The 22,980-nt window shown below is 41.1% G+C and overlaps 1 long non-coding RNA gene across 1 annotated transcript in view; it reads right to left on the bottom strand.

Annotated features, from left to right (window-relative positions):
* Window positions 1-22,591, bottom strand: part of LOC134351379 (uncharacterized) — a 32,862-nt gene extending 10,271 nt beyond the window's left edge. Inside the window, exons 1-2 of the long non-coding RNA XR_010019139.1 lie at window positions 22,421-22,591; window positions 16,659-16,800 (exon numbers count right to left, since the gene is read on the bottom strand). This is a non-coding gene — a long non-coding RNA (uncharacterized LOC134351379). The remainder of the gene's footprint in view (window positions 1-16,658; window positions 16,801-22,420) is intronic.
* Between the last annotated feature and the right edge of the window lie 389 nt (window positions 22,592-22,980).

The following is a 22,980-nucleotide window of genomic DNA, read 5'->3' as shown; positions in this document are numbered from 1 at the left end:
TTTGTGTTTACTTTAAGCAAGGCATGCACATATAACATGGTAGCATTACGACATATGCAATTCACTGATTGTTACATATAACCGTAAGATCTGGTGTAGGAGACCAGACGGTCCGGGCCTTGGCTCGCTCCCGCAGGGTGATGGAACACCTTCCTCACGGCAGCCATAAATTCCTCTGACTCTGCGCGAACTTCTGACCTTCGTTCCCAATGCACGGTGACCCAGGCTGGGGCTCTTCCAGTCAGATAATAAAGACCACCTTTCCATGCTCCGAAGGGAACCAGTTTGAACTGTAACGAGCATTGAATGGGGAAGCCACGGCAACAGCCCGGGTCACCGTCAAATCTCTCTGGGGTTTGAAGATGTACTGTCTCTGTAGTGGAAGCAACTGGCTCTCCTGAGCAACTCTAGCTTCCTCCTTGCAAAAGTTGACCAACGGCTACTTGGAGGTCATGTACCTCCAGGTTCTGTCTGGAAATATCTTCACTGTGGCTGGTCACAGCAGATGAAAGATACTGATACCCATTGGGTCCATACTAGTTCAATCGTGCTCTGACAAGAGTCCTTAACGAGGATGATTTAGTCCCAAATGCTGGAGTATCCAAGGCTAGGATCGAGACATGGTATCAAAGTGGATTGAGAACTGAGCACAAAACAGACTTGAGACGATATTATTAATAGGGCTTACAACTGAGCACTGAGGTTCCATTCAAGTGCTCTTTAAATACTCAATTCTTGGCACCCAAAACATGATTGGCAATTAGCAGTATAGTCCTGGATCTTTAAAGGGGCCGGGCCAACTATCCATATTCTGGAGAGTTAGAGCTTCTAAGTCCTAGAATCTGGCGCAGTTGGGTGCATGTCGTAACAGTATGTCAATGCTCCAAAGGATGCTGCCATTTACTGTACACTTTTCTCTTGCATTTGACCTCTCAAAATGAAAAACTTCCCACTTGTCCAGATTAAAATCCATCTGAGTGTTTCCAGTAGATTCGATGCTTTTTTCTTTTTCCGACATCTGTAATTGTTGTTGATAAAGAATGTTGGCTATTCTCTAGCAGCAAGTCTTCCAGCAACAAGCCCTCAGCTGAGAAAGATACAAAGACCCTCTGTCAAGACTTTGCTTCTTATCCAACTTGTGTTTTTTCAAGATCTCCAACACACTCACCTTCTTAATATTGACATGCCCCACCCCGACCTAGTCCCACCATCATCCATACTCGACTCCTCGCTGAATAGTAATACTTACTGAAAGTCACAATGCAATACTATGAATTGTGAGAAACAAACCCACTGTTCACCTGGACTTGAAAAATAAAATTAGTATTTATAATCACCTGGTTAATTAGTAAAAAAAAATTACTACAAAGAGCAGTAAAGAATCAAAAACTAAATCAAACCAATATTTGGTGTGACCACCCCTTGCCTTTAAAATTTCATCAATTCTCCAGTTTTAGATTCATAGATAAACTGTGCAGTTTTATAAGAAAATCAGCTGGTAGGTTGTTCCAAGCATCTTGGAGAACTTGCCTCAGTTCTTCTGCAGACTTTGGCATTTGATTCTGTCTCTCCAGGTAATCCCAGACACCCCTGATGAAGCTGAGATCAGGACTCTGTGGAGGCCATACCATCTGAATCCATATTTTATAAATAGTGCCAAAGACTTTTGCACAGTACTGTACATGGATAGGTACAAGTGGAGTTGATAGTCAACGAGAGAAAATTCTTTGCTATGAAATGAATTGGAGGATAGCATTGTGCTGAGTGTCCAGTCTCAATAGGTTGAATGGCCTTTTTCTATATTGTGGTAAACTCAAAGATTCAACCAACTTTTTCAAAGTCTGACCATCAAGAGTCATTGATACACTACTAAGTCTGAAGCAACTGAATCATCTGCTAAGTGAGATCAACATCAGTTAATAGAAATGAAACCTCTTTAAGTTCCTTCCAAGAATACAGATAAGTAAATTTGGAAGTACACAATCTTGAAGCAGTTTCCTGATTCTTCAATAAACAAGGAGGATCAAGGATCCAAAAGATATCAGGCTTTGACATCATAATAATAATGGGTATACAGGCGGAAGCAGAATTCATGGCTGGTGAAAGTGTGAACTTTCACCTTCGCTACCATTCTGGGTCCCGAACTGACTCAATTTAACTTTCATAACATTTATGCTGTATCAAGTGGCCAGGGCTACCAACTATTTTCCCATGGGAAGCTTGAGTCACAGAAATGAAAATCAACTTATTATTTGATTGACAAAATTGACCAGTTTTTAATCTATAACTGCACTACTTTAGCAGTGAAAGGAAATGAATCTTGTCAACTTTGTTTCTCCAAATGAAATTGAGACTAATTTTGAACCTTTCTCATTAATATCTATGAGATAGCTGACTCAAGAGATTTGGAACAGAACTGCAACATTCTGGGCCTTAATATTTTTGTCATTTGCTGGATTAACTTGTTCGACTATTAATAGAATCCAAATGGCACTCATTAAAAATGGTTTGTAATGGAAATAGATTGTACAGAGTTGCAAGCTGCCCAAAGCAGACCTGTTATCTAGCCTCATATTTTGTAGAAGAGTTACCTACAGCCTGAAGACAGCATCTGAGTAGTCTACCAAAATGCGTTATGCATCATCGAACATATTAAAGGAAACCTGATTCATAGATAAACAAATATTTCAAAGTGACAGATGTAATGTGAGATCATTTAAAGAGAAAGTGTTTCTTAATTCATTTGCGGATGAAATTTCTGGACAAAGGGAAATTTAATAAGTCTGCTAAGTGACTTGTAAAATTGGATATACAGTAAACACATTGTGCAATGCTCTAGACAGAATATACTTCATAATTAAAAGCTGCAGGAACAATATCACAAAATTACTTTACCTAATTTGCAGATTTCATGAACAAGCAACTTCTTTTTCTGAGCAATTAAAGATGAATTTTAAACATTCATTTGTGATGTGAATGGTTTTGCAACTGACAAGCCATTAAATGTCCTGACATTGAAAGATATAATATATCTAAGTTCAAAGAATAATAAAAAAGTCAATTTTCAACTATGATAATTCAGTCTCTAATGGAACAGATGCTTTGTTCTTGCCTTCAGTCACATTATGGCCGCCTGAATGAAAATGAACACACTAGAACAATTAGCAAAAGAAAATGAGTGTTCAGAATTCATTCTCATTAGAAAACCATGTTTACAGGAAAGGGAACTGTCTAAATGGAAATAAACAGTAAGTAGTTGAATGGAACATCTGTTTCTCATGAGCCTTGTGCAGAAATTTGTCACAGAAATTTTCAAAGCTCCAGATGCAAAAATTTAACAATGGCAGAAATCCATTTTGCATTCATAAACTCATCTGATTAACCCAGAACTGGATAAACTGTCATTTATCAATATTTAACCTGCCCAACATTTGAAGTAAAAGTACATTTAGACTATGCCAGTTACTGGAGTCTGAAAGTAATCCAAGGCATAAGCCATTGCAATTCCTTTGCATGTTTCAAAAAAAAACACAACTTGATCAATTAAATAATAGCGTAAGAAATAGGAACAGGAGTAGGCCATCTAGCCTGTCAAGCCTGTTCCGCCATTCAGTAAGATCATGGGCGATCTGGCTGTGAACTCATCTCCATCTGCCAGCCTTTCCCTATAATCCTTAATTCCCCTACTATGTAAAAATATAACTGTGTCTTACGTATATTTAACAAGATCGTTCCTACTACTTCCCTAGGCAGAGAATTCTAAAAATTCACTACGCTCTGGGAAAAGCAGTTCCTCCTCATCTTTGTCCTAAATCTACTCCTCCGAATTTTGACGCTTTGTCTCCTAGTTCCAGTCTCACCTACAAAAACAACTTTCCTGCCTCTGTCTCTGGGTGACGGAGTACTGGGAGACAGCGCAGGAAGGCTTTGGCTCGAGAGGCTTCAGCGAGCAGAGGCTGAGGACGAGCTTGCTCGCAGTGAGGTAAGGCCAGGTAAGTTCTTTTAATTAATTTAATTAACTTAGAAGTGGGTAATGGAAGCAGCATTTAGGGCAGTCGAGTGCTCCGTTTGCAGTATGTGGGAGTCAGGGTGGGCACAATTGTCCCTGATGACTAACACCTGTAAAAGGTGCATCCAGCTGCAGCTCCTGACAAACTGAGTTAGGGAACTAGAGCTGGAGCTGGACGAACTTTGGATCATTCGTGAGGCAGAGGCAGAAATAGACAGGAGTTTCAGGGAGATAGTCACCCCTAAAAGTCAGGAGACAGGTAGCTGGGTGACTGTCGGGAGAGGGAAGGGGAATAGAGAGAAAGAGCAGAGCATCCCTGTGGCCGTTCCCATCAATAATAAGTGTATCGTTTTGGATACTGTTGGTGGGGATGACCTACCAGGGACAAGTAGCAGTGGTTGTGTCTCTGGCACTGAGACTGGACCCTCAGCTCAGAAAGGAAGGAGGGAAAAGAGGAGAGCAGTAGTGATAGGGGATTCGATAGTTAGAGGGACAGATAAGAGGTTCTGTGGAAGAGATCGAGAATCCCGGATGGTTTGTTGCCTCCCTGGTGCCAAGGTCCATGATATCTTAGATTGAGTTCTCAGTAGTCTCAAGAGGGAGGGTGAGCAGCCAGATGTCGTGGTCCATGTAGGGACCAATGACATGGATAGGAAGAAGGAGGAAGTCCTGCAAAGAGAGTTTAGGGAGTTAGGTGCAAAGCTGAAGGACAGGACCTCCAGGGTTGCAATCTCAGGATTGCTACCCGTGCCACGTGCGAGTGAGGATAGAAATAGGAAGATAATGCAGCTAAATACATGGCTAAGGAGTTGGTGCAGGAGGGAGGGCTTCATGTTTCTGGACAATTGGGCCTTGTTCCAGGGAAGGTGGGACCTGTTCCGACGGGACGGGTTGCACCTGAACTGAAGGGGGACTAACATCCTTCCGAGAAGGTTTGCTAGTGCTCCTCCGGGAGGGGTTTAAACTAGATTTGCAGGGGTAGGGGAACCAGAGTGTTAGAGCAGATAGTGAGGTGGAAGAGGATAAAGGTCATGCGAGAACTGCAAGTACAGTGCATGGAGTAAAGCCAGACCTAACATATAAAGGGGCTATGAAGAAAGAGAAGCAGAATAAAGGGTGTGAAGGTAGTAAGGTAGAAGGGCTAAAGTGCGTGTACTTCAATGCAAGGAGCATCAGGAACAAAGGTGATGAACTGAGAGCTTGGATACATACATGGAATTATGATGTAGTGGCCATGACAGAGACTTGGCTGGCACCAGGGCAGGAATAGATTCTCAATATTCCTGGATTTCAGTGCTTTAAAAGGGATAGAGAGGGGGGAAGGACAGGAAGGGTGGCATTACTGGTCAGGGATACTAGTACAGCTACAGAAAGGGTAGGTAATGTAGCAGGATCCTCTTTTGAGTCAGTATGGGTAGAAGTCAGGAACAGGAAGGGAGCAGTTCCTCTATTGGGAGTATTCTCTTGGCCCCCTGGTAGCAGCAGAGATACCGAGGAGCAGATTGGGAGGCAGATTTTGGAAAGGTGCAAAAATAACAGGGTTGTTATCATGGGTGACTTTAACTTCCCTAATATTGATAGGCACCTGATTAGTTCCAATGGTTTAGACGGGGCAGGGTTTGTTAAATGTGTCCAGGACGGATTTCTGTCACAATATGTTGACAGGCCGACTAGGGAGAACGCCATACTAGATCTAGTATTAGGTAACGAACCAGGTCAGGTCACAGATCTCTCAATGGGTGAGCATCTGGGGGACAGTGACCATCGCTCCCTGGCCTTTAATATTATCATGGAAAAGGATAGAATCAGAGAGGACAGGAAAGTTTTTAATTGGGGAAGGGCAATTTAGGAGGCTATAAGGCTAGAACTTGCGGGTGTGAATTGGGATGATGTTTTTGCAGGGAAATGTACTATGGACATGTGGTCGATGTTTACAGATCTCTTGTAGGATGTTAGGGATAAATTTGTCACAGTGAGGAAGATAAAGAATGGTAGGGTGAAGGAACCATGGGTGACAAGTGAGGTGGAAAATCTAGTCAGGTGGAAGAAGGCAGCATACATGAGGTTTAGGAAGCAAGGATCAGATGGGTCTATTGAGGAATATAGGGAAGCAAGAAAGGAGCTTAAGAAGGGGCTGAATAGAGCAAGAAGGGGGCATGAGAAGGCCTTGGCGAGTAGGGTAAAGGAAAACCCCAAGGGATTCTTCAGTTATGTGAAGAAAAGGATGACAGGGGTGAAAGTAGGACCGATCGGAGATAAAGGTGGGAAGATGTGCCTGCAGGCTGTGGAAGTGAGCGAGGTCCTCAATGAATACTTCTCTTCGGTATTCACCAATGAGAGGGAACTTGATGACGGTGAGAACAATATGAGTAAGGTTGATGTTCTGGAGCACATTGATATTAAGGGAGAAGAGGTGTTGGAGTTGTTAAAATACATTAGGGCGGATAAGTCCCGGGGGCCTGACAGAATATTCCCCAGACTGCTTCACGAGGCCAGGGAACAGATTGCTGAGCCTCTGGCTAGAATCCTTATGTCCTCGTTGTCCACGGGAATGGTACCAGAGGATTGGAGGGAGGTGAATGTTATCCCCTTGTTCGAAAAAGGTAGTAGGGATAGTCCGGGTAATTATAGACCAGTGAGCCTTACATCTGTAGTGGGAAAGCTGTTGGAAAAGATTCTTAGAGATAGGATCTATGGACATTTAGAGAATCATGGTCTGATCAGGGACAGTCAGCATGGCTTTGTGAAGGGCAGATCGCGTCTAACAAGCCTGATAGAGTTCTTTGAGGAGGTAACCAGGCATATAGATGAGGGTAGTGCAGTGGATGTGATCTACATGGAATTTAGTAAGGCATTTGACAAGGTTCCACACAGTAGGCTTATTCAGAAAGTCAGAAGGCATGGGATCCAGGGAAGTTTGGCCAAGTGGATTCAGAATTGGTTTGCCTGCAGAAAGCAGAGGATCATGGTGGAGGGAGTACATTCAGACTGGAGGGTTGTGACTAGTGGTGTCCCACAAGGATCGGTTCTGGGACCTCTATTTTTCGTGATTTTTATTAACGACCTAGATGTGGGGGTAGAAGGGTGGGTTGGCAAGTTTGCAGACGACACAAAGGTTGGTGGTGTTGTGGATAGTGTAGAGGATTGTCAGAGATAGCAGAGAGACATTGATACGATGCAGAAGAGTGCTGAGAAGTGGCAGATGGAGTTCAACCTGGAGAAGTGATAGGTGGTACACCTTGAAAGGACAAACTCCAAGGCAGAGTACAAAGTAAATGGCAGATACTTGGTAGTGTGAAGGACCAGAGGGATCTGGGGTACATGTCCACAGATCCCTGAAAGTTGCCTCACAGGTAGATAGGGTAGTTAAGAAAGCTTATGGGGTGTTAGCTTTCATAAGTTGAGGGATAGAGTTTAAGAGTCGCGAGGTAATGATGCAGCTCTATAAAACTCTGGTTAGGCCACACTTGGAGTACTGTACCACACATAAAAGTTGCTGGTGAATGCAGCAGACCAAGCAGCATCTCCAGGAAGAGGTACATTCAACGTTTCGGGCCGAGACCCTTCGTCAGGACTAACTGAAAGAAGAGCTAGTAAGAGATTTGCAGAGATTTGCAGAGACTTGGAGTACTGTGTCCAGTTCTGGTCGCCTCACTATAGGAAGGATCTGGAAGCATTGGAAAGGGTACAGAGGAGATTTACCGGGATGCTGCCTGGTTTAGAGAGTATGCATTATGATCAGAGATTAAGGGAGCTTGGGCTTTACTCTTTGGAGAGAAGGAGGATGAGAGGAGACATGATAGAGGTATACAAGATATTAAGAGGAGTAGATAGAGTGGACACCCAGCGCCTCTTCCCCAAGGCACCACTGCTCAGTACAAGAGGACATCGCTTTAAAGTAAAGGTTGGGAAGTTCAAGGGGCATATTAGAGGAAGGTTTTTTACTCAGAGAGTGGTTGGTGTGTGGAATGCACTGCCTGAGTCAGTGGTGTTGGCAGATACACCAGTGAAATTTAAGAGACTACTAGACAGGTATATGGAGGAATTTAAGGTGGGGGTGTTATACGGGAGGCTGGGTTTGAGGGTCAGCACAACATTGTGGGCCGAAGGGCCTGTACTGTGCTGTACTATTCTATGTTCTATGTTCTATGTCTTATCTATCCCTTTCATAATTTTATATGGTTCTTGAAGATCACCTCTTATTTTCTGAACTCCACTGAATATAGTCCCAGGTGTCAAAATCTCTCCTCGAATTTAATTTCATCATCTCTGGAATCAAACTGGTAATCCTCTCCTGCACTACCACCAAAGCTAGTACGTCTTTCCTCAAGTGAAGAGATCAGAACTGCACACATTACTGCAAGTGCATCTTCACCAGCACACTCTACATTTGCAATATGACTTCCACGCTCTTAGAAACTCAATTCCCCTAACAATGAAGGCCAACATTCCAGATGCCTGGTGGTAACCTGTCGCCCTACAAACCTGTCTTTTGTCATTTATGCACAAGCACTCCCAAGTCGGCTTGCACAAAATAATTCTGCATTCTTTCACCATTTAAATAATAATCTGATCTTGTATTTTTCCCTCCAAAGTGCACAATGACCTCTCATTTATTAACATTGTTCTCCAGCTGCCAGACCCTGGCACACTCAGTTAACCTATCTGTATCTCTCTGAAGACTCTCTGCATCCTCTACACAATTTGCTTTTCCACGCAATGTATGCTATACTTGGCCTCCTCTTCCAATTCATTCATGTACATTCTGAACAATTGTGAAGCCAAAACAGATCCCTGTGGGACTCCATTCACAACTGGCTATCAACTAGAGAAGCACCTGTTCATCGAACTCACTGTCTTTTTTGTTAACCAATCCTCTATTCATGTTAATACAATATCCCAAAGTCCATGCATCTTTATCTTATGTGTAAGTCCTTGATATGACATCTGATCAAAGACCTTCTGGACATCCAGATATACAACATCCACCTCTCTACAATTCCTCTCTATCCACTGCACTTGTTATATCCTCAATGAACTCCATTAGGATTGTCAAACAGGACAAAATTACTGGAGTTCTTCCTGAATCTATGCTGTGTCTGCCTAATGGAATAACCTCTATCCAGATGTCTCACTATTTCTTCCTTAATGATAGCTTCAAGCATTTTCTGGATTACAGGCGCTTAGGCTAACTAGCCTATAGTTACCTGCCTTTTGCCTACATCCTTCTTTAAACATTGGCATGACATTTGCTATCTTCCAATCTGCTGGGACCTGCCCAGAGTCCAGAGATTTTGCTGAATTATCATATTCACCCTTTGTTGTAACTTCTCCAATTTCTTTCGGTTCCCTGGGATGCCTTCTATCAGGACCTGAGGGATTTATCTACACTTAGGCCCTATAGTTTGCTCAACACTACCTCATTAGTGATAGCAACTGTAGCAAGGTCATCATCTTGCATCACATCCATAGCATCTCTCTTTGGCAAGTTAGACGTGTTCTCCACTGTGAAGGGAGACGCAAAATACTCATTCATGGTCTCAGCCGTTTCCCTATTACCCAAGGTAAATTCCGCCTTCTGATTTTCCAAGGGATCTATGATCACTTTAGCCACCCATTTCCACTTTATATAATTATAAAAACTTTTACAGTTTTATATCTTGCACTAGTATACTTTCATAAACTATCTTCTTTATCCTTATAACAGGCCAGGCAGCATCTCTAGGAGGAGGTACAGTCGACATTTCAGGCCGAGACCCTTCCATAGAACCATAGAACCATAGAAACTACAGCACAGAAACAGGCCCTTTGGCCCTTCTTGGCTGTGCCAAACCATTTTCTGCCTAGTCCCACTGACCTGCACACGGACTATATCCCTCCATACACCTCCCATCCATGTATCTGTCCAATTTATTCTTAAATGTTAAAAAAGAACCCACATTTACCACCTCGTCTGGCAGCTCATTCCATACTCCCACCGCTCTCTGTGTGAAGAAACCCCCCCTAATGTTCCCTTTAAACTTTTCCCCCCTCACCCTTAACCCATGTCCTCTGGTTTTTTTCTCCCCTAGCCTCAGCGGAAAAAGCCTGCTTGCATTCACTCTATCTATACCCATCATAATTTTATATACCTCTATCAAATCTCCCCTCATTCTTCTACGCTTCAGGGAATAAAGTCCTAACCAATTCAACCTTTCTCTGTAACTGAGTTTCTCAAGTCCCGGCAACATCCTTGTAAACCTTCTCTGCACTCTTTCAACCTTATTTATATCCTTCCTGTAATTTGGTGACCAAAACTGAACACAATACTCCAGATTCGGCCTCACCAATGCCTTATAGAACCTCATCATAACATTCCAGCTCTTATACTCAATACTTCGATTAATAAAGGCCAATGTACCAAAAGCTCTCTTTATGACCCTATCTACCTGTGACGACACTTTTAGGGAATTTTGTATCTGTATTCCCAGATCCCTCTGTTCCACTGCACTCCTCAGTGCCTTACCATTAACCCTGTATGTTCTACGTTGGTTTGTCCTTCCAACGTGCAATACCTGTATTAAAATCCATCTGCCATTTTTCAGCCCATTTTTCCAGCTGGTCCAAGTCCCTCTGCAGGCTCTGAAAACCTTCCTCACTGTCTACTACACCTCCAATCTTTGTATCATCAGCAAACTTGCTGATCCAATTTACCACATTATCATCCAGATCATTGATATAGATGACAAATAACAATGGACCCAGCACGGATCCCTGTGGCACACCACTAGTCACAGGCCTCCACTCAGAGAAGCAATTCTCTACCACCACTCTCTGGCTTCTTCCATCGAGCCAATGTCTAATCCAATTTACCACCTCTCCATGCATACCTAGCGACTGAATTTTCCTAACTAACTTCCCATGCGGGACCTTGTCAAAGGACTTACTGAAGTCCATGTAGACAATATCCACTGCCTTCCCTCCATCCACTTTCCTGGTAACCTCCTCGAAAAACTCCAACAGATTGGTCAAACATGACCTACCACGCACAAAGCCATGTTGACTCTCCCTAACAAGCCCCTGTCTATCCAAATGCTTGTAGATTCTGTCTCTTAGTACTCCCTCCAATAACTTACCTACTACTGACGTTAAACTCACCGGCCTATAATTTCCCGGATAACTTTTCGATCCTTTTTTAAACAACGGAACAACATCAGCCACTCTCCAATCCTCCGGCACTTCACCCGTAGACAGTGACATTTTAAATACTTCTGCCAGGGCCCCCGCAATTTCAACACTAGACTCCTTCAAGGTCCGAGGGAACACTCTGTCAGGTCCCGGGGATTTATCTACTTTAATTTTCCTCAAGACAGCAAGCACCTCCTCCTTTTCAATCTGTACAGTTGCCGTGGTCTCACTACTTGATTCCCTCAATTCCATAGATTTCATGCCAGCTTCCTTAGTAAATACAGACGCAAAAAACCTATTTAAGATCTCCCCCATTTCCTTTGGTTCCGCACAAAGCCGACCACTCTGATCTTCAAGAGGACCAATTTTGTCCCTTACAATCCTTTCGCTCTTAATATACTTGTAAAAGCTCTTTGGATTATCCTTCACTTTGACTGCCAAGGCAACCTCATGTCTTCTTTTTGCCCTCCTGATTTCTTTCTTAAGTATTTTCTTGCACTTCTTATACTCCTCAAGCACCTGATTTACCCCCTGTTTCCTATACATTTCATACAACTCCCTCTTCTTCTTTATCAGATTTGCAATATCCCTTGAGAACCAAGGTTCCTTATTCCTATTCAATTTGCCTTTGATCCTGACAGGAACATACAAACTCTGCACTCTCAAAATTTCCCCTTTGAAGGCTTCCCACCTACCGATCACATCTTTGCCAGAGAACAACCTGTCCCAATCCACGCTTTTTAGATCCTTTCTCATTTCTTCAAATTTGGCCTTCTTCCAGTTCAGAACCTCAACCCTAGGACCAGATCTATCCTTGTCCATGATCAAATTGAAACTAATGGTGTTATGATCACTGGAACCAAAGTGCTCCCCTACACAGACTTCCGTCACTTGCCAGGACTTCATCAGGACTAACTGAAAGAAGAGCTAGTAAGAGATTTGCAGAGACTTGGAGTCCTGATGAAGGGTCTCGGCCTGAAACGTCGACTGTACCTCCTCCTAGAGATGCTGCCTGGTCTGCTGCGTTCACCAGCAACTTTGATGTGTGTTGCTTGAATTTCCAGCATCTGCAGAATTCCTCGTGTTTGCGTTCTTTATCCTTATTGCTTGTTTAGTGGTTCTTTGTTGCTATATAAAGTTTCACAATCTTCCAGTTTCCCACTACTCTTGGCAACTTAGTATGCATTCCTTTATTTCCTTAGCTACCAAGGCTGGCTTCCTCCACCCTTATCATCCTTGCATTTAACTGGAGTATGCTTGTTCTGAGAGCACTCCGAAAAATCTCTTTGAAAGTTTTCCACAGGCATAGGCTGCTGACAGCACCTCGACAGAATTATTTGACTTGAGCCAGTCTTTCAAGTTGCAGCCCATCTTCTTGGTGTATCCTTCCTCTCCCAGGGATGAGGTCTTTGGACCTTCTTTTGGTGCCCCTGTGGCACTGAGTTTTTATGGGATGAGATTATTAGCTCTATGCCCCACCCTCCTCCTTTCACAGCCAGCCTTGGGACCATCCATGGTGAAGTTTTGAGAGCTTTCCACTGGTCCTCAACTCTCCCACCACTTAGCCTATGTTCCAGGTCTATGCAACTCAACTGCTCCCTCAGCCTACTGTAGTCTCCTCTGTTTAGACATGATACACTGGTTTTATATAGAACTATTGCACACCCCATTTGAATGATTTTGCTATAAAAGTAAGGGTGAACCAAAAGCATAAATTAAAAAGTTGAAAGTAAATTTATTATTGAAGTACATATACAGTGCCTATAAAAGGAATTCACCCTCCTTGGAAGTTTTCATGTTTTATTGTTTTACAACATTGAATCAGAATGGATTTAATTTGGCTTTTTTGACACTGATCAACAGAAAAAAGACTCTTTCATGTTAAAGTGAAAACAAATCTCTACAATGTGATCTAAATTAATTACAAATATAAAACACAAAATCATTGATTGCATAAGAATTCACCCCCTTTAATATGACACACCAAACCATCACTGGTGCAGACATTTGCCACAAGGCATGTGGGAGACTCTGAAGTCAGCGGGAAGAAAGTTCTCTGGTCTGATGAAACCAAAATTGAGCTTTTTAGCCATCAGGCTAAATGCTATGTTTGGCATAAGCCAGACACCAGATATCATCAAAAACACACCATCCCTACTGTGAAGCATGGCGGTGGCTGCATCATGCTGTGGGGATGCTTCACTTCAGCAAGACCTGGAAGGTGGAGGGTAAAATTAATGCAGCAAAATACAGGAAAATCCTGGAGGAAAACCTGATGCAGTCTGCAAGAGAACGGCGACTTGGGAAAGATTTGTTTTCCAGCAAGACGATGACCCCAAGCATATAGCCAAAGCGACACAGGAGTGGCTTAAAGACAAGAAAATTAATGTCCTGGAGTGGCCAAGTCAAGAGTCTAGACCTCAATCCAATTGAGGATTTGTGGCTGGACTTGAAAAGGGCTGTTCACTTACAATCCTGATGCAATCTGACAGAGCTTGAGCAGTTTTGTAAAGAAGAATGGGAGAAAATTGAAGTGTCCAGATAGACAAAGCTGATAGAGATCTATCCACACAGACTCAAGGCTGTAATTGCTGCCAAAGGTGCATCTACTGACTTGAAGGGGGTGACTAATTATGCAATCAATTATTTTGTGTTTAATAATTGTAATAAATTTTGACCAATTAATAGAAATTTATTTTCACTTTGACATGAAAGAATATTTTCTGCTGATCAGTGTCAAAAAAGCCAAATTAAATCCACAGTGATTCAATGTTGTAAAACAATAAAACATGAAAGCTTCCAAGAGGGGAGAATACTTTTTATAGGCACTGTACGTCACCATATACTACCTTGAGATTCATTTCCTTTCAGGCATTTATAAGAAAATAATAAAATATGAATACAATTTATGAAAAAAATATGTACATAAACAAAAACTGGCAAACAACCAATGTGCAAAAGAAGACAAATAATACCAAAAAAGATAAATGGGAATACTTAGAGCATCAATTGAGGAGTCCTTAAAAGCGAGGCTATAGATTGTGAAGTCAGTTCAGTGTTGAGGTGAGTGAAGTTACCCACACTGGTTCAGAAGCCTGATGGTTGTAGGATAATAACTTTACTAAACCTGGTCGTGTGGGACCCAAAGTTCAGGTAGCTCCTAATTAATGGTAGTACTGAAAAGAGAGCTTGGCCTGGATGGTGGGTGTCCTTGATGAATAGTTGCTGCTTCCTTGTGGCTGTACTCCTTGTAGGTGTGTTCCATGACGGGGAGGGCTTTGCCTATGATGAAGTGGACTGTATCCACCACTTTTACATTACAGACAATGCATTAAAGGTACAGCCAAAGGCAGGAACACAGAAGTTGCTGGCAAGGTTCCACAGCTTCCCCAGAATCTACATTATCGTCATGCCTTGCAGAGACATCTGGCAATGAAGTACGTGAAATTGTATAATTCTGCAGCATTTGTATGATATAAGGAAAAGATAAAGCTTATGCATTCCTGCATAAACTAATCTTAATTGTTATGAAAAATCTCTGACTCTAAAAATTACTATTTTACCAATGTCTCATTTCTTTAAATTTTATTACATTTGATCTCCTTTATTTTTCTCTGTTCCATCTTTCTTTCCTTCTCTTTATTTTGTTTTCTATAACGGTTTGATAGTTAAATATTCTGAAATACACTCCCTAGTTCAGATGCTCTGCTCCTCACTGTTGATTAACTAACCAGATTGATTAAGATACTCATTGCTTACATTGTTTGCACATATCCAAGATTCCCAGTAGATTCTATTGAATAGAGATAACTCTTTAATCACATTAAGTTCCAACATAAAATCCTGTAGAAAGCCTGCATTCACAAGCTGCTGACTGCAAAATCCAACCTGAGGCTTTCTATTAGGTTTGATCACAGTAGGAAATAGTGTTTCACACAGGGATCTCAGAAGTTATAACTGTGGGACTCTGCTTTTCACATTCACACTCTTTATGTATGTAATTAGATTTTGTCTCTGTGTGTCTGTAAAAGCGTGAAATGGAGTGTGTCGTAAACAGCACCATGGCAGCATTCCGGCTAAGCTACTGGATTTAAGTTCAAATCCCACTATGGTAGCTGGAAAAATTTAAATTCAGTTGATTAAGTAAATCACTAATATAGTATAACATCATATATATATATATAAATATATATAAAGCTGTCAGCTTCTTCAGTCTGGACCATATGTGACAACAGACCATTGTGGTTAATTCTCAACTAAGTTTTAGTGGACTAGAAAGCCACTATTTCAAGAGCAATTAAAGTTGGATGATAGGTGGTCTGCTGCTAGTATGCAAAACTTGAGAAAGTATGAAAAAAAGAAAAACAATACCTTTAACTAATTAAAGCTCTCACGCACCAATCAGCAGCTGTATTTGAACCCATGTTGGTTCTTACACTTCCATGAATTCTTCACCCTGGGGTCTTTACTTTTTGTGTTTACCGTCCACTTTGCTGCTTTCTCATCATATCTCCTACACCACACAGTAGTCCATCTCTGGTTTAGAACACAGCACAGAACAGGCTCTTTGGCCAACGATGTTTTGGAGACCTTCCAACCGACTCCAAGATCAATCTAGTCCTTCCCTTCGTTTTTATTTCATTAATGTGCCTATTCGTCCATGTTTAGCTCCCTCATCTGATTTTGGAGCTTCAGTTGTCCACAAGGTGCAGCTTCACATGCTCCAAAGTGCTGGAACGTTTTAACCAGGTAAATTACAAAATTTATAAGATTGACTCATTTGCTAACTAAACAAATGTTACAACAGAATTTACAAGAGACAGTCCACTTTCGCTATTCTTATCTCTTGGACCAACAGTACAGATCACAACATTGTATTGTTGGTCCAAAAAATAAAAAGAGCACAACAGGCCATGAGGCCGTATAAATCTGCTTTACTACTCCATAAGATCATGAATGATCCTGTTCCTTCAGTTTAATATGCCAGTGCTCAGCTTTATATGGATTCCCCATTTGATGCAGTTCTAGAGCTTTCATCAAATGACTATAAGAATCAAACTGCCCTGCTCCCACAGCAGAGCACACAGCTTTTCCATTCCAATTGACAAAATGCATTTCAATACTCAATTAAGTGGCATGATCTACTATGCTCAAGGCTATCCAGCTCTAGTCTAGTTTCAATTCCTGAGGTGAAACACTACGCCCTGAGCTTCACATTAGATGTGGACCTCATCTCCCAGGATTTGAACTTTGCTCCAACCCACTTCCACCCCTACTATCGTCCTCACTTGAACATTTTGAGGAATGTGCCAGAGGTTTTCAATAACTAATTGAAATACCATTAGATGAATGTGCAAGATTGATTGCAAGCTTCCCCCTCACTTTCTGATCATTATGTCACATTTTCTCAATTCTCTCTGAAATGATATTCAATACCATTTCCCCCAGATGAAGTTATGCTACAATTTCTAATATACTATACCTTCTGGGCAGTTGCCAATATTCCATCTCGTCCCTCCAGTTGTAACCAATAGCTCTTTCCATCAACAATGCGAACGTAAGGAGACTGGTGGGATACTCTGCACTCGACTGAATGAGTCCAGTTTGAATGACTCTCAAGAATCCTGATAGCGAACAGAACAAAATTTGACTGGCATCCCGTTCTTTGACCAAGGATAACTTTCATTCACTTCACCAGAGGCCATAATTTGTGCCGTCTTCAAAATACACTATGGTTAATTGCTCAGGCTACTCTGACAGCACCTGCCAAACCCTGAATATCCACCGCCAAGAAGGGCAGGGCAACAGGAGCATGGGGACACCACCACCTTCAGGTTCCTCTCCAGGTAACAAGTTATCCTGATCTGGAAATATTTCACTAGGCTTTTCATCATCACTGTCCAAATTCTGGAACCTCAACTCAGCAGCACTGTGGGACTACCTTACCTCTAGGAAATGAAGTGATTTCCACTATCACTTTAACACAGTGATGAGGAGGAATTCCTGTAGCCTGATAGCTGTGGAGGCCAAGTCATTGGATATATTTAAAGTGGAGGTTGGTAGGTTCTTGATTAGTAAAGGCTTTAAAAGTTATGGGGAGAAGGCAGGAGAATTGGGTTGAGAGGGTTAATAAATCAGCCATGATTGAATGGTGGAGTGGACTTGATGGGCCAAATGGCCTTATTCTGCTCCTATGTCTCATGGTCTTATGGTCTCATCGGTTTCGCAAAGGCAAATCAGGACAGGCCTTGTCAGCAATGCCCAGACCCAAACATTTAATAAGTAATAAAAATACATTCTGTTTTGACCTTGTGCTTTAAAATCTCGAATTCAGTGAAAGCTCTAAGGGACAGCCGTGACCTGCAACTTAACAAAACAGAAAGTGCGTATAAGAAAATGATGAGACAGTGAAAAGCCAAGTCACTGAGGATCGGATGGGAATGAGAGAAATAAGATTCAGGGGGAAAAGAGCAAAAAAAAATAGAAAATGTTAAATCAAAGATAAAGTGATAAACACATAAGAGGAATGACAGGTACAATAAACAATTACAGCAAAAAAAATTAAATTCTCCCAAATTCCTTGGGAGACCAACTAGATTTACATTAATGGCAGATGCTACAGTTATAATTCAATAGAAACTTCAATTTTACCATTGTTCTTATAAATCTGTTGAGCAATAAAAGGGTATTTTATGTTATCCTGCTGAATTGAATTGGTCGAACTGCAATGGTTGCCAAGTAACAAGAATTTGCATTTATATAACTCTGCTGATAGAGAATCACCTCACAGCACTTCAGAAGGGAAGCTGAAGAAGTATAGGAGTTCACAGAAAGTGAGAACTGAGGAGCGGTTAATAGGGATTTTTAAGAGGTGTTCAAAGATTGGACAAGAGATAAAAATACAATGTTTACAAGATAACTTCTGAGAGGTTAATTGAATTTAGAACTTAATGTCATAAATGTATTTATATCTTCATTTCACTTTTTATACTTTGAAGCTTTTGAGAAAATTGAAATGAAACTTTGATATATTTTGCTGCACTTTGGTATCTCACAGAGATGGCTTAATTAACAAGGTACAACAATAAATAAAAAGGTTCATCGCGGTGTCTTTTTCAGTACTATTTTACTCCCAATCCTGGTAACTATTCTTTGTGGAAATCACTTTAGATTTCTGTATTCATCCACAATATTCCACTTTGTGCAGGCACAGGCCCCATTTTCAAATCCTTTTTATTTGTCATGGCCAAGTGATGTATAGAGCACAAGTTCACAACTTTCAATACTAGAATCAGAATTACGTCGGAATACATTAACATATAATGGAAGTTAATGCTAATTTCAGAATCAGAATCACATTTAATATCACTGGCATGTGTCGTGAAATTTGTTAACTTTACAGCAGCAGTACGATGAAATACAAGACAAATAAATATAGAGAAAAAACTGAGTTACATTAAGTATGTGTGCGTGTGTATATATACATACACTTAATGTAACTCAGTTTTATATATATATAAATTAGTTAAGTGCAAAATAACAGAAAGCAAGAAGTAGGGAATTAGTGTTCATGGGTTCAATGTCCATTTAGAAATTGTATGACAGGGGGGAAGAAGCTGTTCCTGAATCACCGAGTGTGTGCCTTCAGGCTTCTGTACCTCCTTCCTGACAGTAACGATGAGAAGAGAGCATGTCCTGGGTGGTGGGGTTCCATAATGATGGATACCGCCTTCCTAAGGCACCACCCCTTGAAGATGTCTTGGATACTATGGAGGCTGGTACCCATGATGGAACTGACTAATTTTAGAAGTTTCTGCAACTTATTTCGATCTTGTGCAGTAGCCCCACCACCTGCCCCATACCAGACAGTGATGCAGCCTGTCAGGGTGCTCTCCACGGTACATTTGCAGAAGTGCTCAAGTGTTTTAGTTAACAAATCAAATCTGCTCAAACTCCCAATGAAATATATCAGCCAGCTTGCCTTTGCTATAGCTGCATCAATCTGTTGCAACCAGGTTAGGTCCTCAGAGATATTGACACCCAGGAACTTGAAATTGCTCACATTCTCCACTTCTGATCCCTCTATGAAGATTGTTTTTTGTTCCCTCCTCTTTCCCTTCCTGAATTTAGTATATAGAATTAATATTCGGGTCAAAAGAACTTCAGATTCAGATTCATTTACTGATCACATGTACACCGAAATGCATCATTTGCATTAACAGCCGACACAACCCAAGCATGTGCTGGGGGCAGCCCACAAGTGTCATCACACATTCCAATACCAACTTCCTCAAAGTCTGAATTTTTTAATATTATAAATTAAGTGATGCAGGTTACAACATAAATGGAATGAAACTGCTGAAATGTTATTTGTGGGTGAGAAGTTTAGTGAATCCGTGTGTGTCTTCAGAGACAGATGTACAACCCCTCATTGACTCAAGCTATTTTCCTCACATTTATTATTACCCCTCAACCATCAGGCTCTTGAACCAGAGGGGATAACTTCACTCAACTTCACTCATCCTATCTCTGAACTGTTCCCACTCAACTCGACTCACTTTCAAGGACGCTTCATCTCATGTTCTCTAAGCTTATTGCTTATTCATTATTATTATTATTGTTTTGTTTTTCAACTCAAGCTGATAAAACCTGAGGTATAGGCATAGACAAGCACACTCATTTTTCACTTGCTAGGGACTTCTGGATTATTCTAGTAGAGTTTTGTATTGTAGCTTTCTGGAGATTTATTAATATATTGCTGTGTAGGCTTAATTGTTTAAAGCTATTGCATATTAGTGACTTTACATATGACTGGTGTTTTTCACTCACTAATTTCTGTACCTTATGTGTGTTTGGAATGGTTATATCTATTAAGTAAGTTGTTCTTGCTTGTTTATCCTGTAACCTTATATCCGAACAATTATTCTTATTTGTCCTATCTGTAATAACGGGTCAGTCGTAGTATAATTTCTAGGACTCTGACTCTAAAACAGGCTCAGGTTTATACTTATAGTAAGGTATGGTGTCTTTTATGAGTTGTTTTATTATTATTATTATTATTTCTTTTTTCTTTTTCTTTTTGTTTTTGCACAGTTTGTTGTTTCTTTTTACATTGGTTGCTGTCTGCCCTGTTGGGTATGGTCTTTCATAGATTCTATTGTCTTTCTTGTTTTTACTGTAATTATCTTTAAGAAAATTAATCTCAGGGTTGTATATAGTGGCATATATATACTTTGATAATATATAGAAACATAGAAACAAAGAAAACCTACAGCACAATACAGGCCCTTCAGCCCACAAAGCTGTGCCGAACATGTTCTTACCTTAGAAATTACCTAGGGTTACCCATAGCCCTCTATTTTTCTAAGCTCCATGTACCTATACAGGAGTCTCTTAAACAACCCTATCACATCCGCCTCCACCACTGTCGCTGGTAGCCCATTCCACGCACTCACCACTCTCTGCATAAAAAACCTACCCCTGACACCTCTTCTGTACTTACTTCCAAGCACCTTAAAACTGTGCCCTCTCGTGCCAGCCATTTCAGCCCTGGGAAAAAGCTTCTGACTATCCATACATATATTTTGAACTTTTGAACATCCTGGCCAACATGAGATTGCAATTTAATTCCATTATGGTTTATCTTGCTGTGCATATATCACTCTTCTATATAATGAATACACAAGTTCACACAGTGATTATCATTCATAAGGAATTTATTAGTTATAAAGAATCTGCATATTGTGACTTTGTAAAAGGACTTACAGAATTTCAAGCTTCAAAAGAGGATGCTGTCAAAGTCGCATGCCATCTTGGACAATGTCTCCCACCCACTACATAATGGACTGGTTGGGCACAGGAGTACATTCAGCCAGAGACTCATTCCACCAAGATGCAACACAGAGCGTCATAGGAAGTCATTCCTGCCTGTGGCCATCAAACTTTACAACTCCTCCCTTGGAGGGTCAGACACCCTGAGCCAATAGGCTGGTCTTGGACTTATTTCCTTGCATAATTTACATATTACTATTTAATTATTTATGGTTTTATCACTATTTAATTATTTAAGATGCAACTGTAACGAAAACCAATTTCCCTCGGGATCAATAAAGTATGACTATGACTATTTTCCCTTCTCCTTTTATTCTCTAAACAAAGTACACAAACAAACTCTGCTCCAACATAGTGACATAGGGAAACATGTCCAAGCAGGCAGAGATTCAGTTTCCTTTGATTTGGCACTGCCAAATATCGTTTACAGCTCTATATGCTGCTTCTCACAGATGGTTGGCTGTCAGGAGTTTGTACACTATTTCGAATGCGTGTGCTAATCAACACACAGAGGCTGTATGAACAACAAGAAAAACATTTTCTACAAACACTCCAATCATTAAAATTATCTATATTGCAATTTATGGCACATTCCAGTAATTATGTAAACATCTATTTGATATTCAGAGCAAAGATATTAAAGCTTGACATTCCAAATATGATCCCTCAAGTTCAAAAGCCTGGTTTATTAGAAGGAGAAATATGATTTCTCCTTCCGGTAAAAATATTTCAACCCCCCCTCCCCACACACACACACCTCTATTCCCCACTCTGATCTTTTATCTCTTCTTATGTGCCTATTACTTCCCTCTGAATCCCCTTCTCTTTGCCTTTCTCCTGTGGTCCACTCTCTCTCCTATCAGATTCCTTCCTCTCGGCTGGTGGGTGACCTTTCTCACCCATGTGGCTTCACCTATCACCTTCCAGCTAGCTTCCTTCCCCTGCCCCCAACCCTTTTATTCTGGAATCTTATCCTTTCCTTCTCAATCCTGATGAAGGGTCTCGGCCCGAAACATCAACTATCTATTTATTTCCATAGCTGCTGCCTGACCTTCTAAGTTCCTCCAGCATTTTGTGTGTGTTGCTGATATTCCATATCCCTCTTTCTTTGCCCAGCGCAATGTGCTGTACTTGTCCAGAGTTTGGCAAAATGGTTCATTCATATGGTCTGGCTGAAATCTTGCCACCATATAGAGAACACAGACTTGAAATATCTGTAAGATTAGGTCAGAATGGAAACTTTGGTGCCTGTTAGTTTATCATGCTAAATAATTCCAAAATGAAGCAGAAGAAAATTTAGAGTATTTTCCAGGAAACTTTCCAAGGATTTAGATGGAACTTCTAACAAGCAGGTACTTTTATCCATAAGATTTTATCCAGCAGGTTCTTAACGTTATAAAATCTAGATCTCACCTCATCAACAAGCTTCAAAACCTGGGACTCTTTACCTCCCTGTGCAATTGGATCTTTGACTTCCTCATCAGCGGACCACAGTCACTGCAGATCAGAAGCAGCATCTCCTCCTCACTGACAATCAACACAGTTGCACCTCAAGGTTGCATGCTTAGCCTGCTGTTCTATTAGCTCTACACTCATAACTGGGTAGCTAGGCACAGCTCTAATGTAATTTATAAACCTGCCCATGACAACAGCTGTTGGCAGAATCTCAGATGATGATGAAGAGTTGTACAAGAGTGAGATAGATCAGCTGGTTGAGTGGTGTCACAATAACCTTGCACTCAGCATCACTAAGATCAAAGAATTGATTGTGGCCTTCAGGAAGCCAAAGTCAGGAAAACACACACCAGTCCTCATCGAGGACTCAGAAGTGGAAAGGGTGAGTAGCTTCAAGGTCTGAAGCATCAACATCTCAGAAGATCTATACTGAGCCCAACATATTGATGCACTTACAAAGAAGGCAGCTATATTTCATAAGGAGTTTGAGCAGATTTGTTATGAATATCAAAGACTCT

The sequence above is a fragment of the Mobula hypostoma genome, chromosome 9 (genome assembly GCF_963921235.1).
Source record: "Mobula hypostoma chromosome 9, sMobHyp1.1, whole genome shotgun sequence".
NCBI classification, from domain to species: Eukaryota; Metazoa; Chordata; class Chondrichthyes; order Myliobatiformes; family Myliobatidae; genus Mobula; species Mobula hypostoma.
Note: the sequence above shows the minus strand (reverse complement) of the source record. Positions and strands in the feature narration are given on the sequence as shown.